Genomic DNA, 19,857 nt, shown 5'->3' on the forward strand with positions numbered 1-19,857 from the left:
AAACATAAAAAGTTTTTCCTCTTCAATTTTTTTGTGTTTTTTTTTGCTTGAAACTTTTAGGCCAAAAGGGTTAAGTACTCTCTGCACCTGGCACAAGTTTCTCAGGCTCTTTCTTTAGCTAAAATTTTGCAATAGCTTTAAGAACACAAATCATAAATTTATATTTCAATTGCCCCTGGGTTGTGATTCTTCTAGGGCTCTTTAAATTAAATCTGCATTAACAGAAGAACAATAATTGAATTCAAATTAATCGCAATTTTTCTATTAATCAACAAATTCAACGAGTATAAACTCATATTAGGTTGATACAGGGTATCACAAAGTACATACAGAGACTTTATTTAAATATTGGGGCTTGGTTTATGATTCAGGTAACATCGTTTTGTCATCTCCGATTTAGGTCTTTGGTGCTTTGGTGAGTTCTATGCTACCTAAACAGCAGTTAAACGACTTAGCATAGCCACAGATAGCGCTGCAGATAGTTACTGATACATAATTTGAGATAAAGATACATACCAACTACTGGAGGGGTTAACAGAATGGGGATAGGCAAATGGGCGGGCGGGTGTAAAGGCTGCCAAAAAGCCAACAACGACAGCAACAGACAACTTGTAACGAAATCAGATCAAGAAACGGTGCGAATGTTGCGAACTCGAAACATGGAACACGAGCGACAAACACACAACAACAAAATACAAAAAAAAAAAGAGACAGAAAGATACAGATACAGGCAGACAGAGAATGTGAGACTGAGAAACATTGTCCTGGTGTCAGTGTCAGAGCCCAAAACATGTCAATAAGTCTGCCAGAATGATAAGAAATAACAAAAGTAACAACAAGGCAACACCAGCAGCAGCATCTCTTAAGGTGAGCATAATCGCTCAGATATAGAATGGCTTAAATACATATACATATTATGGTATTTCAACAGTTCTCTTCTAAAATATCATAAGTACAAAGTGCTTGGAATTCCAAATTGACCAAAATATTAATCTTATTCTATGACAAAATGAAATGATTAGACAAATCAATAGTCTAGTGGCGTAATCACACTTATATTCAGCTGCGTTTAACTCAATTGGCCCACTTGTCGATACGATTTTTTTTTTTTTGGCATCGAGTGAATCAATCAGAATCTTAACTGATAGCCTCACGGACACAATCGAGCATTAATCAAAAATAGAATGAATATGCATATAATATATTTCATTTCGAGTATGTGATTCATTTCGGTATAGATACACGAGTTGGCCATAATGAGAGCCAACAATGGGTAATTGAATATATTTTATATTAAGTATAACATTTTAAAGTCAATCGTTTGGTTCTTTACAAACATCTCGAACGATCTTAACTTATTGTGTACTTAATGATATAACAACTGAAGGATACTCTTTGGAAATCAGTCAACAATTACTTTTTCTTATGGATTTTCATTTTTCTCATCCAAAACTTAAATTTACGTTCTTTGCTGTTTTAAAGTAAAACTTTAACTTTCTTTTTCCAACTGATTTCTGCCACGTTTCTAATACTCATCCTACCAGTTGCCCACCTACAAAAAGGGGCAAGTTTGTGTGTGTGTGTGTGTGTGTAGTGCATATTTTTCCAGCACGTGCGCAGCTTTTCCGGCCCCTGTCAAGCCATCCCCAAGTCAAAGAGGAGCATGGAAGCCAGCCAGACAGACCAGACCAGACCAAACCGAACCGAAACATAGTCATCGTCATAGTCGATGTGCACCATACCGTGTATATACCTCTCTCAGTGTGTGTGTGTGTGTGTGTCTCCGTCTCGGTTGCCACCTTTTCAACCCTTCTCCTCTCCTACCAACTGCTCCACCTCCACCTTACCCCCCCATCCATTTGGCATTTGAAGCTCGACGCACGTTGCGTGTAATTTTGATTTTAATCGCATAAAAATGTTTTGTTTATATGTATAATTTAGTTTTAACAATTTACGTTAACCTTTTGTTACCATTTTTAATTTGTTTTAGTGTTGAGGTTGTTGTTGCAGATCTGCTAGTTGTTGTTGCGGCTTCTATACATGTATATGTACATACGAATATGTGTATGTGGTTGTGTTCTGTTAGTTCATAAAGAGCAACAATTAAATGCGCCATAAAATTGGTTTAAATACGCGTTGTACGAGTCTATGAGCACACAGATACATACACATACACACGGACATATTTATATGTGGACAGTAGACTATAATATCTATAGTATATCATAAATGCCTCTCGGTCTTCATATAGACAGTTATTATTACTGGGCTGACTTTATTGTCGTTATTCTTGTTGCTGTTGCCATAATCATTGCCATGCGATAGAAATCAGCAACATTTTTACAGCATTTAAACAAAGCATAAATTCTGATTTAGTTTCAAAACTGTCGCCGTTCTCTATATCTATCTCTCTCTCTCTCTCCCTCTCTTATGTTGTGTGTGTGTGTGTAAATTTATCTTTCTATATGTTTGTGCATATTGCATAAACATAATAAAATAGATCAGCAACCGGACTAGAATTTATAAATGAAATAAAAATGCCATTTAAATTGCCACTTGTAATTACAATTTTCTCTTTGTGTGGCATCCTATACTTTTCCATGCATAGGCGTAGCTTAATGGGGATGTCAAATAAAGTGTCCTTTTAAAGACAAAGATTACCATGGAATTGAATCTTTAACAATATCCCCATCTAATTGATAATCCCTCTACTTCCATGCTAGTGTCAACTTTTAGTCAACTTTTGGTTAAGAACAGTTTAAGCCACAAAGCCTTTGGCGTAAACTTTGCTTTTTGATTATTATTGGTCAAGCAATCTGATAACAATTTTCATTAGACACAAAATTTGAAATTCTTAATTAACAAATAAACTAAATAATAATAATCTTTGATATTTAAATGATTTTGTGGAGCAAAAATTAAGTTTGTTTTTATAAAAACCAAATCCGAGTCTCTAAATAAATTTTTCTTAGGATTTCTTACCTGAAGTGTTGACGCTATCGATACCTTAAGGATCTCCCTTAGCAATAATCAGCAAACATATAATGATATTTTTACCCTGTTACAACTACTCCATATATTTTGCTATTGGGTTGTTGATTTTGTAATGGGCTAAGGTATCTGTTTATATATATCTATATTATAATTTAATAACTACAACAAGAACAACAATAATGGTTGGCCGGGGTAGTTCATATGTCATGTGCCCGATTTTCGACTGCAATGCAGCGCCACTTGCATCCATCGACTTTCGGTTCCCTTCCCCTTCCCAAACACAAACGCCAGGCACCAGGCGATGCGTTCTAATTTCATAATAAACTTGGCTGGTTGGCAGCCACATTGCACCAGCCCGAACAACGGCAACAACAAGCAATTCAAAAATTGACTAGGCCCAAACCGCAACGGGTGTAAATTTCATGTCCCTATTCTGCCCTGCTCTCTCTCTCTCTCTCTCTCTTTGTATCTCGCCAATGGCTGTGGCATATCCTGTGCAGCTCGTAAGCACCTCATGCGCCAGGCTATAAATGTAAATTGCCTAAATGGGTAAAAGCTCGAGCATACGTTGCCCTCTACATGGATACCATGTCAGCGGAAGGAGGAGAAGCAGGACAGTGGAGGAAAGGGCACTTGCATCGTAAATGAAATCAGTTGGTGCGCGAATCCTGCATGGGTCAATTATGCAAATGTCCAGGACTCGCTCGCCTGCACATGCACATGGTCTGACTGCCGGCCTCAGTCTCTATTTTGGTGTTTTGGCTCCGTGCTGGTCCTGGTCCTCGTTCTCGTCCTGGGGGCATGGCGAAAGTGATTTGTTGCTCGACAGTGCAAATCTGTTTTCATATTAAGTATTTTAGCGGCAAATTAAGTTGAAAATGGCCAACAGACATAACAAATCGAAAGCCAAATGCTAGCATTTTGCAAAAACCGTCAGTTGAATTGGTAATGCTTGATGGATATTGTTTAGAATCAGGAATTGAATCCAATTGAATTGATTGAATATAATGAGCTGCAGTTAATGCCAAAAACTAAAAACTTTCACTATGTGGCCATAGCAAGAGCTTTCCATTTCGGTGGCAACAGAAAAGTGAGTAACCCTCAAATAATGGCATTAGTAGACAAACGAATGCCCGGACACGTTCACACACACACTCGCTCCTACATAACCAAATGTATGCAAAACACAAACAGTGGAGGGGAATGTGGGGGGAATGTGTTTGAAGGACAAAAGGTCTGTCTAGAATTGAGCTAACAACTGGGTTGCTTGCTCGAAGGCACGTACGTCTAAGAGCTGTGCCAGAGGTTAGGGCCCATCTTAGCAAAGGGCTACAAAAAACCGTGAAAACCGTAAAAAAAAAAGGCACCAAAGCCATTTCTTTCATGTTCAATATGTTTTAACAATAATTGATTTAATTTTCAAATGTTTTAAATAAGATAAAAAAAACTATTGAAGAAGCTTTCTAAGTAAACTGAGCTTGAAGATTGTTTTCCTTATTGCAAGCCATGAACCGCTCCTGCTTTCAATTGTTTGCCCACAGTCTGTGTGAGTAAAATTTTCCCTTTTCTTTTTGCCAATTCATGAAGCTTGGTCCTGCCATTGTCCTGGCCAATGCCAATACGCTTGGCAAATAACGGGCAAAGGGGCAGTCGCTCACTCACATGCTACCCAACTGGCATAGCTGGTGGCTCTTCATACATATGCATGCGAGTTTTCCGCTTTTCCTTGTCTGGCTGTCTGCTTCCGCTTTAGGTTACAACGACCGATGACTCCCTGCCTGCGACTGTCGTTCCGTTGTCGTTGTTGTCCCGTTTTGGACCTGAAAGCTTGGTTAAGCACCTGAGCAAACTTATTGTTGGCTTGCGCATTGTTTTGGATAGCCGCGTCAAGGTTACACACCGGTCTCGGCTCCATCCTAGAATCCACGGCCAGCTAAATTACGATGTGTCTGGCCAGGATAATTTTACGATTTCCTTGCACAAGGCAAACTGAAGGCAAACGAAATAAAGACAAGGAGCATAGGGAAAGGGTAAACCATCTGGCCATTAAGCAATCAGGCTGTTCGGCTTTGTACAAAGCGGGAAGAGTATAATGTATATACCTCAAGATATCTGCTATATAGTCAGCAGAGATCTATGTATCTTCTCAACACCTACAAAAACACAGAAACAAACAGAGAAGAGAAAAACCGAAAGCCAGATGAGATGTGATGAGACACCATCTTTATGACATTAAGGGAGGGAAGAGTGTGGTAGGGAGAGGCAGAAGAGGGAGAGGGGTTTGCAAATTACTGAGAGCAACGAAATCTCAACTGATGGTTGTCCATGCCGAAAAGATGCTACGCGACCGATAAGGACCGATAAACGCTTACGCATTTTGCCATAGAGATCTCGAAACGAAAAAAAAAGAGAAAAGGAACGGGGCAGGGGCAGGGGGCACAGACCACGTAGGACCGGAACGACAATAGCCGACCAGCAACAACGACAACAACAGCAAACAGAAAATGCTTGGAAAGTATATTTGTTGTTGTTGTTTTGCGATTGCTCTGATCAGATAGGCGATCGTGTGCGACGGGGCGTGCGGAAAACGGGAAAGGGACAAGGACGGGGGATGGGAACGGGTCTTGCCTCTGAAAGCGGCAAGTAATTTGATGTCATATTGTGTCACACACACTTCAGCCCAAAAAAAAAAAAAGGAAAAAAAACCGAAAGGAGGAGATTCTCAGGCGATAACAGCAGAGCGAGAACGAGAGGGAGATACAGCAGCAGAGACAAACATTGCTCTGATTTCAATTGCCGTCTCTCTCTCTATAGACTCTGGCGGTAACCTCTTATGTCCTACTGTTATGTATCCTTGCCTATGCCATCTGTTTAGATCTGTTTGTTTGCCCAAAATAAATCCTTAATGTAGGCGTTGATTGGTCCAGTCTGGATGGCAACTTGTATGCCCATCGCATGATATACTCATTGGCAACAGAAGATCGACAAAGATATCGACCAAAGTGTTGTAAACGCTAAAAGACATTGATTCATCAGCAAATTGGTCTACGATAATCGTCAAAGAAAATATTCCAATCTTAAAAACTAGATGCTATGACTATGATTAGTTCAAGTTGACTTGTTCTCTTGAAATGAGATAAAGCTTTAATGACAAATACTAAAGAAATAGATATGATTACTTGTTGTTAAGAACAAAGGACTTTAATAAACATTTTTCGTAACTTTTTGGTAACAATTTGGGTTAAAATGTTAAGTCTTTTGTGTGAAGATGCCAAGAAAGTGTTTGCTCTTGATTTTTGGCTAAAGATTTCATCTGCATATTTGAACCGCAATCATCAGGAGAAAATAAATATAAGGATTTTAAAAATATTCTGTGCTGAAATTGAGATTCTCTCTGAGATCTTAGCCGAGAAGTAAAAATATATCAAAAATATCACAAAAAACTTGGTTATTTATAAATAATTCTCAAAACAAATTGATTGCCAAAAGCTACGATGACAATTTGCATTAGATCTAATTGGTTATTATAGGACTTAAAGGTTTTTTTCATTAGTTATAATCTTAAAAATCAATATTTGAAGTCAGTAGAGAAAATGCCGCCGATTGCAATGAAAAGTCTTCAACAAATTCAACTTAAAATTTATATATTTATTTGAAATCTTGCTAATAACTTTTGCTGGTACTTAGTTTTGTTGTTCCTTATGGTGAGCATTTGGACTGGTTTATGCAGTGATACATTTTGTTTTGGTAAACCTATGACTCAGGATCAGCGTTAAAATGTATTTTTTCTTAATTTTTGGTTTACGGTATTACATTTTTTGTTTGTTTTTTAATGGATTTTCCCTCTCGCACGCGTTCAATTTTCATTGCTTCTGCGGCGCTTCTTTAATGGTAATGGTCAGTCAGTCGGTCTGTCATTCCGCTGAGTGTAAAGTCTCCTCCTGGTCCCTCAATGTTTACGAGCTGCTCACCAGTCGGTTTACGATTTCTTCTTGTCTCAAACTCTGCTGTGTGCATACAAATGATTTGATTTGGTTCATATCACCTGAGCTGGCCGGCTTTTAAGTGTAGGTATGGATGATTTTAGCTGATTCAAAGTCGAGTTGAGTTGTGTCGAGTTCAGTTACTTCATTTGTCACTTGTGCCTGCTTCTTTGGTTTAATGACTTTTCCTGAGAATTTGCCACAGCAGCCGAGCGTGCCCCCGCACGGTCGGCTATCGACTTTGATTTTTACGACTTTCGCGCTCTCTTTGCCTAATTTCACTTTAGCCCAGGCTCAGTCGATCGTTTGTCTGGTCACTGACCAGAACAGAGTCGCCGCCCCCACTCCGCACGATCCTTTCTATATCTCAGTATCTAATGCTCTGAATACTTTCTTTAATCGGTTTTTATTTCGATCGGACTTTCTTGTGGTCTGTGTGTACTCATTGTTAATGAGTTCATTTTAAGTAGTCGCCAACAATTCCAATTTTCGATTCGATTCGATTGATATCTGTAAGTGCCTTTTAGACTGTGATTAGTTTTAATGACTAGTTTTAGCTTTTATATATATTTTTAGTGTTGTTCTCTATTTTACTGTCTGATTTCTGTTTTCAAATCCTGCTATAAATTGCTTTTTTCCCCCACCTCCGCCCCACCACCATCACAACAATCACCCCGGCCATCAACAGTCAACAAATTAAATTGGAGATTTTAATGAGTCTCGAACATAGATAGAAATATATATATATGTATATTCTATGTGTTGACTGCCTGACAAATGGTCATGGCAACTGGAAAACCGTTGGCACCTAATAAGTGGAACCAACTCGGCCAATTGGTTTCCGTTGGTTTGATTTAAATGAAGCAATTAACGTGGCTCTCTCTCTCAATCAGCAAACATCAAAAATGGCATTGCAAAAAGGCTGTGAAAATGAATTGATACAAACATTTAGTGCAAGGACATCAAAATGTAAACACAATGGTCTTTTTTTTTTTCATTCATCTTCGCATACGTAAATGTAAATATGTGTGTGTTTCAGTTTACATGTGTTTGTGATTTGGGTGTAACGCCTAAAAGTCTGCAGCTGCCCCTGCTGGCCCGCATAAAAACCAGCGCAGAACTTATCAAAGATGCAAATAAATATGTAAAAGTTTCAAATTAAAGGCCATCGATTCGACCCAATGATACCCTATAAAACTATGCATATGTATATGTGTGTATGTATGTATGTGTGTCTCAATAATCTAATGATGTTTTCTTTAAAATCTATTCCCATTTAATACAACAACCAAGCTAAAGGATGTGTAATTTCTCTAGATCTAAAAAATATATCTTAGCGTTTTTAAGCCAATTTGGAAAGTTTCAGATCTTGACAGATATTTAAAAAGGTTGTCAGTGTTAAATTAGTGTCAAATATTCCCTAAAAATTATAAATTTAAGGTAGAAAAGCAAATAAACTCACGTGTGTGTCTGTAAGTATATATGTATCTAAGTCTCTGTGTGTGTGTGTGTGTGTATACGGTGCATTAGGGCAAGCCTTATGTGCAAGTCTTTGAATTTTAGGGCAACTGATGGAGACAAAAGAAGCACACACACACATACACACACTCTTTCTCTCTCTCTGTCTCTCTAACACGCTCACACAGACAGACAGCCAATGCAAATATTTTTGACGTTCAGTGAACTTTTGCTAGCAAAAAGGAGAAAAAACGCTTAGAAAAATTATGCAAGCATCCCTATGTGTGTGTGAGTGTATGTGTGTGTGTGTGACAGCTGTGTGACAAAAAGTTATGGCAAACAACAACAAAACAGCAAGGCGAGACCAACAGTGCGGCATAAAAGTTTTCTTGCAGCACAGCACAAAAAACACAAACAAAAGCAAAGGCAGCAAAAAATATATTCGCAGCCGCCAAGGCGACAACAGCGAACATCTGCAACGGCTGGCTGCTGCTCTGCCGCTGCTAATATCGACGCACTGCCAGCAGAGAGAGTGAGAGAGAGTGTAAGCGCCAGAGAGAGCGAGCGCGAGTGAGAGAGAGCGAGCGCTCTTCAATGTGCGCACTGCGCATTCTCCATGACCAATAAGAGAGTCAAACAAACGCCCAAATCAAAAATGGCGAGTTTTAAAAAGAGAGCTCTAGCCAGGGTTAACTACATTCGTCTCCCTCTAACACATACAAAATACAACTGCAACGACAACTTATGGCTCAGGCCTTGGACATTGCACTTCATGGGCGTAGCGAGGGGTTTTAATGTTAGCCAAGTAGTTGTAATTTCCTGGAATCTTATTGAATCGAAACTTTATTTTGATTCGGGAGCTTGTGACGACAATTCATATCTGAATAGTTAGAGTATTTGTTTTTTATGGAAAAGCTGGCTTAAACCAAGAAACTACAATTAGGATCCTGGAAAATATAATTAGATTAGACCTTTTGACATTGTGAAGTTATTCTCAACTAGAACTTGCTTGCTTATCGATCGATTTCATAACTAAAGATATATGCAGATAAGATCCTGGTTACGTCCATGTGGCTGCAAGTCCTTTTTGCTGATATTCCTGTTGTTGTTGTTGTAATAGCTGGTTGCAATTCCTTTTTCGTATTTGATTTCAATTTCAATTGCGGCGCATCCTTTGACATTTTGGTTATCATCATCGAGAGCTGTCGCTTTTGTTTGCCTTGATAATTGCGTTTTCTCTGGGTGTGTGTGTCTGTGTGTGTATGTGGTATAGATTTCCCATTCTTACGTCACTTTGCCACCTCCACGCCTCAACCAATGCCCCTTTAGCAGCCAGCTACTCTCTCCTCTTTCCCCTCAGTCCCATGTTGCTTTGTCATTTATCAAAATTTTTGTTGATTTCTTTTGAGCGAACTTTTGCTTGACAAAGCGTGCAGCGCATGCAGATTAACTTTTCACCTGTTCGATGCCTGAGTGGGCCTCTCGACGATTGGGCAAAGTGGCTGCAGGATGGGTAGCGGGAGGGGCATACTGTAAAAGGTAAAATCGAGTGTTTGGGTATGGGCTCTGGTTGTGGCAATCAGCCAGAGATGTCATTGAGTTGTTTGTTGTTGCTGTTGATTGAAATTCTGTTTGTTTTAAGCTCTGTGGCTTTTATTATTGCTCGCTCATTCACACAAAAAGCCACAGAAACAAAACGAAACAATGCAAAAATTTTAATGAAAATTGACGCTTGACTTCATGTTCAACTGTTGGGCGTCAAACACATTGATAAGACCAGAGACAGAGGCAACAGCGGCAGCATCATCGACAGTGGCAGAAGATGATTATGAAGAAGTTTTTACTACAATTAAATTAAAATCAGAGTCAGACACACAAAAGAACAAATAAATACAATTAAAATTACTCAAAAGAGTTGTCTGCAGTTGAATAGCAATATCTCCAGCCATATTTCCTGATCTCTAGACAGAAGGTCTATATATAATTGACTCATATGGCGATTCACAATTGTTCCTTATATCAATCAAACTGGAGGAATATGAAAATATTCTAAATAGTAATTGGCGTTATTACATCTATATTTCTAATGTGATATATCTTTTACTATAATTGTCTACATCTAATTCTTTTTGATCAGAATCCAAAAATTTAAACATTTAATAATAATTGTGTTAAGGAACAAATGCCCAAAATAGCCGCAAATGACACACAAAGTGGCCAGACAGAGATTTTCCGTACAAGATAAATTGTGAACGAAATCAAACCACCAACCAACCCAACAGACATCCACCCACTCACAACCAGCAGCAAACGGCAGAGCAACCCTCGCTTACTCGATATATGTAGCAACCCCAAAAGCGAAATCATTGCTTGTATTAATGCCTGACAAATCCGGCGCAGAGGCTCAGTCTCCGGCTCAATCTCTAGCAATCTCAAATTCTCATTCCCATATCGGCGATTGCATCGTTCTATTAAATTACAAAAAAAAAAAAAAAAGAAAGAAAAGGCAAACGGCAAACGTGCGCATGGATGTACACTGAAAGGGGGGGGAGGTGTTGTTTTTGGGGGGTGTGTGTGTGTTAAAATCCGGCCCCCCTCTTTTCCTCCTCCCACTAGTGCCGCAATTGAGATAAGATTGCCTTGGCCAAGATACAAGATATGTCATGTATCGCTCAAGAGTGAGAGTGAACGAGAAACGCATTGCAAAAAAATAAGAGGAAAAAACTGAAATTACATCAAACTCTCATCCTTGCAGGCAAATAATTATAAAAGTCACAGCCAGACAGGAGGCAGGCATCAGCAGATCGAAGATAGAACATGCATAGAAATCAACGAAAGCACACTAAGAGAAAAGGCTATTGAATCAAGTCAAATAACTAACTAACTAACTAACTTGGAAAGTATCGATCTATACAAATAAAGTATATAATCAAACATCTAATTGCAAGTTTAATACAAGAAATAGGTTTAAAGTACATATTAAACCTGTCTGTCTATCTATATAAAGGTTTTTTTAGTTTCTTTTATGACTGATTTTTCTCATGGTGTATTTTCCTGCGACTCAGGTTCAATATGCATAAGTTAAGGGGGTTCCACGTGTGACTAATAGAAATTTGCATGCGCAATTATTTGAACAAACCGCAGCAATTATACGCCAGCAACATGCCGCACTAACAACAGTAGCAGCATCGTCAACGACATCGACAGCAACAGCAACAACAACAGCATCAGCACCAACAAGCAACGGCCAGACAAACTAATTAGAAAAGAAGAATCTACATACATACATACATGGGATGTGGCAGATAGATAGAGAAAGAGATCTAAAAAGGGGGAGGGAAGAAGGTGACTGCTGCCAGACCGCAACAAATCGATTTTAGCATTTTATTGCCTGTGTCCTGCGTCCTGCTTCCTGGGTTGCTGCTTTCTCTCATCCTGCCGGCAAATTTGTGCATCGTTAAGGGTTAGTGCCACCAGTCCAACCAGCTAGTAGCACTTCTTCTCCGACTCTCTATCTGATCCTCCAACGTCGCTTGTTGTGATTTGTTGTGACAGTTTCTGGTGGCAAATGTTGTTATGCAAAAATTAGGCGCATCATTTTATTGCAATTTTTATGATCGAACAGCGTTCCAGCAAATGGTCCTGAGAAAATTCCCTTCAACGTAATTGATATTTAATTGTGAGAATGCGAGGCATGCCACAGCATTTTCTAATTGAAAATTATGATGTGGACGCTCCCACAATTTCAATTTTCCTCGCTTTCAGTATGAATTATGATAATTTCAGTTGAAATTATCTATTATCCTTCTTGGCTGTCCTTTCTACTTCTTTTATATTCATATTTTCAATATTCTTTGAAATGAGAACAATATGAAAACGTCCGCACCTGATGCACTGCATAGAGATGGAAAATGCTATTCATCATTGACAAAATGCACTGATTTCAGGCACTTACAACATCAACAACAACAAACAACAAAAAACATTCATAGAAAATTAGAACCCTTAACCAAAAACTGTCACATCATGGTGGATCCCTTTTTTTTCTTTTGGCTGTAAGTATTTTTTTTTTTTTTTGTATTTTCAGTTTCGTATTGCATTCGCTTTGATGTTGCGTGGTCCTTTGTCCCGTCAAATGGGTTGTCCTCTGCAGAATTGAATTCCTCAGCGACCTGTCATCGCGACGCATTTCTTGTAATTGTGCAAAAACACTCGACACAGTTTGTATAATCCCTTTGATTGCTCTAAATGTGAATAGGAGTTGACGTGGCATTGCAGGTAGATAGATAGGTAGGTCCTTTGGGTCCTTTTTCTCTTCCAGATATATGTTTTCAAACGTGTTGAATCAATGAAACCGAAATTAATTGATCTAAGTGCAGAAATTGGGCCAAAATATCTTATACATAAAGTATTTATTCCATCTGCCTACAAATATATACAAATCTCTATTATATTTTCACTAGAATTTTAATTTATGTATATTAACATAGCTAAATTGAATCATTTTTTGAATAAGAAATGATGGCAATTAAGTATTAAAATAACACTGTCTGGATTTTGCAATGAAACGAAACTAATCTTTAAAGGTTTTAAAGAGATATCCTTGTTTCTAAGGATATGCGTCATTATTTGCGTTTAAATAAACATGCATTTCAAATGGGACAACTATTAAGTATTATTCCACGTTTCTTCCAGAGCTAATCGTATAAACTTGTAACATTTTTCCGTTTTATTTTATATGGTTTTTGTCTTTTCGTTTTATAAGTCCCTAAGACATGGCTATAACTCTTGTCAATTCCTATTTTAACTAGGCCCAAATGATGCCCAAGATTCTACCTATCTTTTGTCTCCTTCTTTCTTCTGATGTTTCCTTCTTTTATTTTGTCCTCCCCCTACTATCTCATGCTATCTCTTTTACGCTTTTCAACCTTATTCCCTTGCCACACATAGATACATCTTGGAAGACCATAAATTCTTCAAAAAACCAAGCAGCACAGATTCCTAAACTCCCATTCGCTTGTCCTTCGGTCTCCCCGCCAGGCATACATACGTACATACATACATAGCTCTGCAATACAACAAAAACAATAAAATGTGGCAGCGGGCACATCCTTCCATTCTGCCATCCTGCCTGGCATCCACATCCACCCTGGTTGCCCATACCAACATTGCCGTTAACCTGCCCCACAAGTCATGGCCCAAAAAGTTTCATGTTGCTGTTGCTGTTGTTTTCCCCCCTTTTCGCTGGCAAACAGTAAAAATAACAAAAATAGAAGAAAGAAGGAAAAAGAAAAACAAAAAACCAGGAGCACACTGTACGCGCCATTTTCCGTGCGATTGCCAATGTTAAACGCAACTCCCAGAGCAACCGAGAGGGCTTCACATCCCCTCCCTCTCACAAAGAGTTTTGTAGCGTGGGTGTCCTTGCTGCTGCTGCTGTTGTTGTTGTTGTTGTTGTTGCTCCCTCTGGACCAGAAAAAGAAATGTTTCGCATAAAATGTTATCGCAAAGATTTACGACCCGACTTTTGCGCATCACACCCCCAGCCAACCGACCCTCGTCCGACGTACCGCCATGCCACATCATGCCACCATACCGCCACACCGCCATACCGTTCTTGTGGCATCCAGCAACTTGTTTTATGATAATATACGAGCTTTCTCCGCTGAAATATAAATGTTGTGTGTATGAGCTGTCTCTCCTTCCCCCATCGCCTACTTCTTGTACTCCCTCTATCTTTGTGTGTGTGTGTGTGTCTCTCTGTCTTTCTCCATCTCTATCTTTCTCGTGTCTCTCGTTTGCGCCATTTTGGTTGTCATCCTTTTCAGGAGTCACATCACATGGAAAAGCAAGGACTTGCTAGCTAGCTGCTCGCTTGGCATGCCTTTCGCCTATCTATTTATCTGCGCATTTGTACATATTTATTTTAATGTTGAGGCATCTACACAACAGCGACTACAATTGCCCACCTCAGCCCCAACTACCCAATCGCCAAGGCCACCCACTCCAATCCATCCACTCTCTCACCATACAGAGAAGTAAATCTACAATAAAAACGGCTGCTGTATCCATAAGATACATGCCACTGATTTCTATGCCAACGTTTTATCTGAGCCTAGCTAGAAAAAGAGAGCTTTCTTGATATGTGCTTAGCTTTCCCTCACACACACACACTCACACCTCAAACTCTCTAGGTTGCGCCAAAAAATCGTAAAATGAAGATTTTTCATGTGGATCCTTGGTGGCATCCTTGCTCCTTCTGCTCATACTCCTGCTCCAGTTGCTGCTTTCTTTCGGTTGGCTTTTCCTATGAGCGGAAGTAATTTATGAGTTTTCGTTTTGCAAATGTTTGAATCTAAACATAAATTTTCACGCTGCTTTCTCTATCTGTGTGTGTGTGTGTGTGTGTGTAAAACATATGAGCAGCGTTTGTATTTATTTCATTGCTTTTATTTGCCCCTGATAAATTGTGCAATACACAGAGATAGCCATAAAAGAAAGGAACACACACATCAGGCCAGTGTCTGAAATTGGCTTTAATCTTTAGCCAAAACTTAAAAGGTAGAGACAATTCGAAAACTGACACAGCCACACACACACAAGCACACTAGGCCACATAAATATTAATCAAATTATCAGATATGGAGGCATTATCCGCGTCAAAATAAACACTCAAATTCAAAATGACAAACTGAAACTGAAGTCAAGTGACTCAGACAAATTAATGTTATTGTTATTAAAGGCAAGTATAAGTAAATGAAACTACATGTAGGTACAGTAAACACTTATGCAAATAGACAAACGCCCAAAAAAACTACATGAATATAATATCAGATTATAAATCATCGTTCACCATCTGGTTGGTCTTACTGTACTTTAGCTAAGTCTATTGATTGCGTTTCATATAAATTAATGAAATTCTAGTGATTATCCTGTCTGCCTCAATTCTCATCGTCGTCTTAATTATCAATGAATATTATCATCAATGTTGGCATAAATAAGCAGAAATTCAATTATTTATGCCAAATAAGTGGAAGTGAAGCAAAGAAACCATAAAAACTAGCCCAACTAACTTCTGCATCACAGATAAGGCCGCAGGACGCAAGACTTTGTTGTAGGCAGGAAGAAAAACAACTACAAACACACATACTTACAAATGTGTGTATGTGTGTATATGCAACAAACCATTTACTATTACAGATAAGCAGACTTCGAATCTGACTCTCTGACTGTGACTTTAACTTCGACTGTGTTCAACTGAGAGATTGAGAGGAGACAAACTGATCAAATATGCTTAATTATAATTTGATTTGATTTATGATGTTTTTTGATTTCATGTGACATTTGTAATTATTCTTGTCGCGCCCGAAACTGAAACTCTGACGTTGCCCCGATCAACCAAAGTCAACAGAGAATCAACAGGCACAACAACAACATCATCATCATCATCAATATAATCAATGTGATCATCATTATTATTGTGTTCATCATGAACTGAAGATTGTAGCTGTTGCTGTTGCCCATTACCAATGATCAACGATGTCGACAAACGACAACAACGACGACAACGACCAGGAGCAAGCGACAATCCTGAGCTGCATACGCAACTAGTTAGATTTGGACGATCGAAGTCAATGTCGGTGTCCATATGTACGGGGTAAGTCACATCTTTAAGTTCCTTCTATGTGTTCACAATGAATCATTCTTTGATAATGTTTGTTTGGCTTTGAAATTACAATCGTTATTCTTATATAGAATTATATCCTAGTAATCATACTGAATTTAAGAATAGATACTCTGAATAACAAGATCTCTTTCATTTCTTTATCTTTAAATGATTCGATTTAATATGTATAATTCACTTGTTGTAATCAAATGCCTGTTTTTATGACTCTACCCTGATCTCTCAGGGCATATCTCTTACTCTCTATACTCATAAGGGCATTTTACATTCGATTTTCATTGTGTGATGGGCTATAGTCTCATATTCATTCTCTGCTATGGCTGGCTTATATGTTGTAGAATTATTATTATTATTATTATGGCAACGATCTTTCATAGCAGCCATATATGTATGATACTCACGCCTGCCAAGACAAAGTCAGCTCAGTTACCAACTCTATGGGGAATAAATCAACACGCTGTGTGGCTTCGTCAACGATCCATCTTGGTCCCCGGTCTTGGCCACAATTCTGACTATGGGTCTGGCCTGCTGCCGTCGATCAAAATCGAAGAGACCCACCGACCGACCGAACAAACGAACGAACCAACGGCCTGTTGATCGGAAATTCTCGCCTACGAGAGAGACAGACAGGGTGACAATGTAGAAAAAACAAAGTATATGAAATAAACAAACGGCAAACAAAGCAAACTCAAAAGAAATCTCAAAATTTTAGGTAGGCCGGAGTCCCAGAGTCTCAATGGGGAGATCTACAATATAAGCTTCCATGTATTTATCTACTATATGTATGTATACATTCACTCATACATACACTTTACTCATTACTTTGTGTGAGTGTTGATTATCGCAGTTCGATCACAAAAAAAAAAAAAAAAAAAATCGATCAGTTAAAGGCAAACGGCGCGCGTTCTCCTTGGATAATAAGCTGAATAGGCGTATGACAATAAGCTATGTAATTATATGGCATATCGATCGGAGCAGGCCAACAGCAACAATAACCTCAACTGGAGCGGATTACTAGGAAATGCGTGGGCTCAGTTTTGGAGCTGTCAACTTTCATTCAATGCCAATTAGAGATGTGATCGTGATTGTCATGGAAGCTGACAAGATTGTTTCAAGATTGGTCAATACAGAAACTTTCCACATCACTATCAATATACTTTTAGGATCTCTTTACCAAATTGTCACGCCATCATCTCTAGCATACTGATAATTGTGCTTGACAAATTGCAGTCAACATAAGATAGATTATATTTACATATAGTATATGGCGGATATAGTCTTACCCCGCCAACTGCTTCAAGCCCCTCTATGTCCCCTTTCTGAAACACTTCTGGCGGCTGTTTGTTGTCTTTTAATTAGCATGTCATGTGTGTGCCACAGAATCGAGACACTTGAGTGGCCTTTGAAGACCTTTAATTCCGTCTCTCTGTCGTTTTGTGGCTTTGGGTTTAGGTTCTGCCACGCCTGCTGCAAAATGCATTTCGTTTCATGACTTGCAACAAATTCAATTTACTTTTTAAATATTCCTTTTATTTTCGTATGTTTTTCTTCTTTCGTTTGTGTTTACTGGCCCCGGCTGGCTGTCACTCAGTGGCCGCTCCTGCAATGATTGGCGCATTTTTGTCTTCTTTTTTTTTTTACGCCGAATTGAGCTAATATCGATGACTTGGCCATTGAGTGGCCTCTCCTGACACTGACAGCCTGACGACTCCTTGGGTATTTATTAGCCCACTACTCAAAGAGCTCCACTTGACTTTTGGTAGAATTTGTTGTATTGTTTTTCTTATTATTCTATATTTTTTCTTTTAATAAGCAGTTGCCATCTGAACCTTCTTTTCTCTTCGGCTTGGCGAAGTTTTCAACTAGCCCGCCACGGGTCTCGGTATGCCCTAGGCAGAAAGAATGGCTCATGATTGGGGTCTGCACTTTAATTAATCGTCGTGTCTAACAAAATATGACAAGCGCCATAAATTAAAGACCTGACTTCCACTCTGCTCTGCATCTAAAGATGGAGATGGGTCTGGGTCTCGGTCCGGGTGTGAGTCTGGTCTTGGACAGGTGTGCGCCAGGAAATTTGCGTGTGCGGACAGCTAAAATGCTACTGTAGTTTGCCATAAACTAAACTGGGCGCATATAAATGAGAGATGTTTAACTAAGAGACACCACAGACTCCGCAAAAGGAACACAACGATGCGATGCATGCAACAAACGCGTTCTGCCTGAGAGTGTGGGCTGATTCCTAGGTAGGTGATAGTTGAGTAAATGGCAACCAAAGTTTTACAATACTTAGAGCCATTCCTAAATATCCTTTTATTATATAATGCATATGCCTTATTCCCATTAATTTTAAGTAAATTCAAAACATTCGACCCTTGACTTGGAAAACTAATTCCAATTTACCCAACTTTTGATTGCCCTTGACAAAATGAAAGATAGCTTTAAAAATTCCCCGTGGCAAAAAATTCGGAAATGGAGTCGGATCCAATATCATATTCTTAATGTAGTAGGTACCCTTTCGAATAGGACACTGGCTGCCATCAAATGGAAAGTCCGTGTTGTTTCCTGGTATTAACGATGGATAAGTGTACTTCTTAAGAAACTCTTTTGTTCCTTGACAAACGGGAATCTGCCAAATGGTTAAAGGAAGTTGCTTGAACTCTCCATTGCCAAACGAATCTATAAAGGTCTCGGCATATCCTGCATAATTGTCATCTAAATCTTCCGATATAACTATAGTCCCATTGCCTGCATGTTCATGGCCCAAGACTCGGAAGTTTGTCATGTCAAATACATGCTGATTGTCCTCTGGAAACGATTTAAAACTAATAAGGATAACTTCATATGATTTTGGTAGATGTAAGCTCTGTCAATAAGAAAGGAAAGATGTTAGAAAACCAATATTTTAGTCACGAATATAATGAAATTACCAAAACACAAGCCGAATAGAAACTGAGGACAAAGTAAATTGAGCAAGACATTTTAGCAAAACGTTTCTGAACCGAAATATTCGTGTCGAAGCTTTATATTTATCTCAGCAGCTTATTACCTATTGTCTTATAATTGGTAATTAATTTAATTAAATTAATTAATAGGTATATACTTCATTGTTAGGACCGGATGCTGGGAGATTTCGACATTTTTGTTCCTATTTCAACTATACAACTGAAATTCGGTTTTAAATGTTTTCAAACACATGTGTACATATATATATCTTTCTGATGGTATCATATATGTATAATTGATTCCAACAATTTGCTTATTTGGCTCAACTAAATGTTTATTCGAACCATTGATAATTCAATTGAAAAGGGGAAAAAATATAGTCTGGATGTCATTTAAATATTTGAATCCTTTGCAAAGTGATTAACTTCTTGTGGTACACGTCTTTACTTTTCAATTCTAGATGGTTACATATATATATGTGTGGATCTTATAAATGTAGATAACTGAGATAACATTGGTAGTAAGGATCCACTGTTAATGTGACTAGGTGATGCCTACATTCTATAATCAATGTCTTTCAAGAAGAGAAAAACTTGCACAAACTGAACTGACTTTTAAATTCATAGAAGGATATCAGAAATATTTATACAATTAAACAATTTATTTGTATTAATAAAGCAATTACAATTTATTTCAATGATTTACAATTATTTATGCAACAGTCATTCGGATAGGGCGACTAATGACCTGAACGACTTGATTATTCCTAATCAGACGGAAAAATTTCGACGAGAA

This window comes from Drosophila tropicalis, unplaced genomic scaffold (genome assembly GCF_018151085.1).
Source record: "Drosophila tropicalis isolate 14030-0801.00 unplaced genomic scaffold, ASM1815108v1 contig_878, whole genome shotgun sequence".
Classification (NCBI taxonomy): Eukaryota; Metazoa; Arthropoda; class Insecta; order Diptera; family Drosophilidae; genus Drosophila; species Drosophila tropicalis.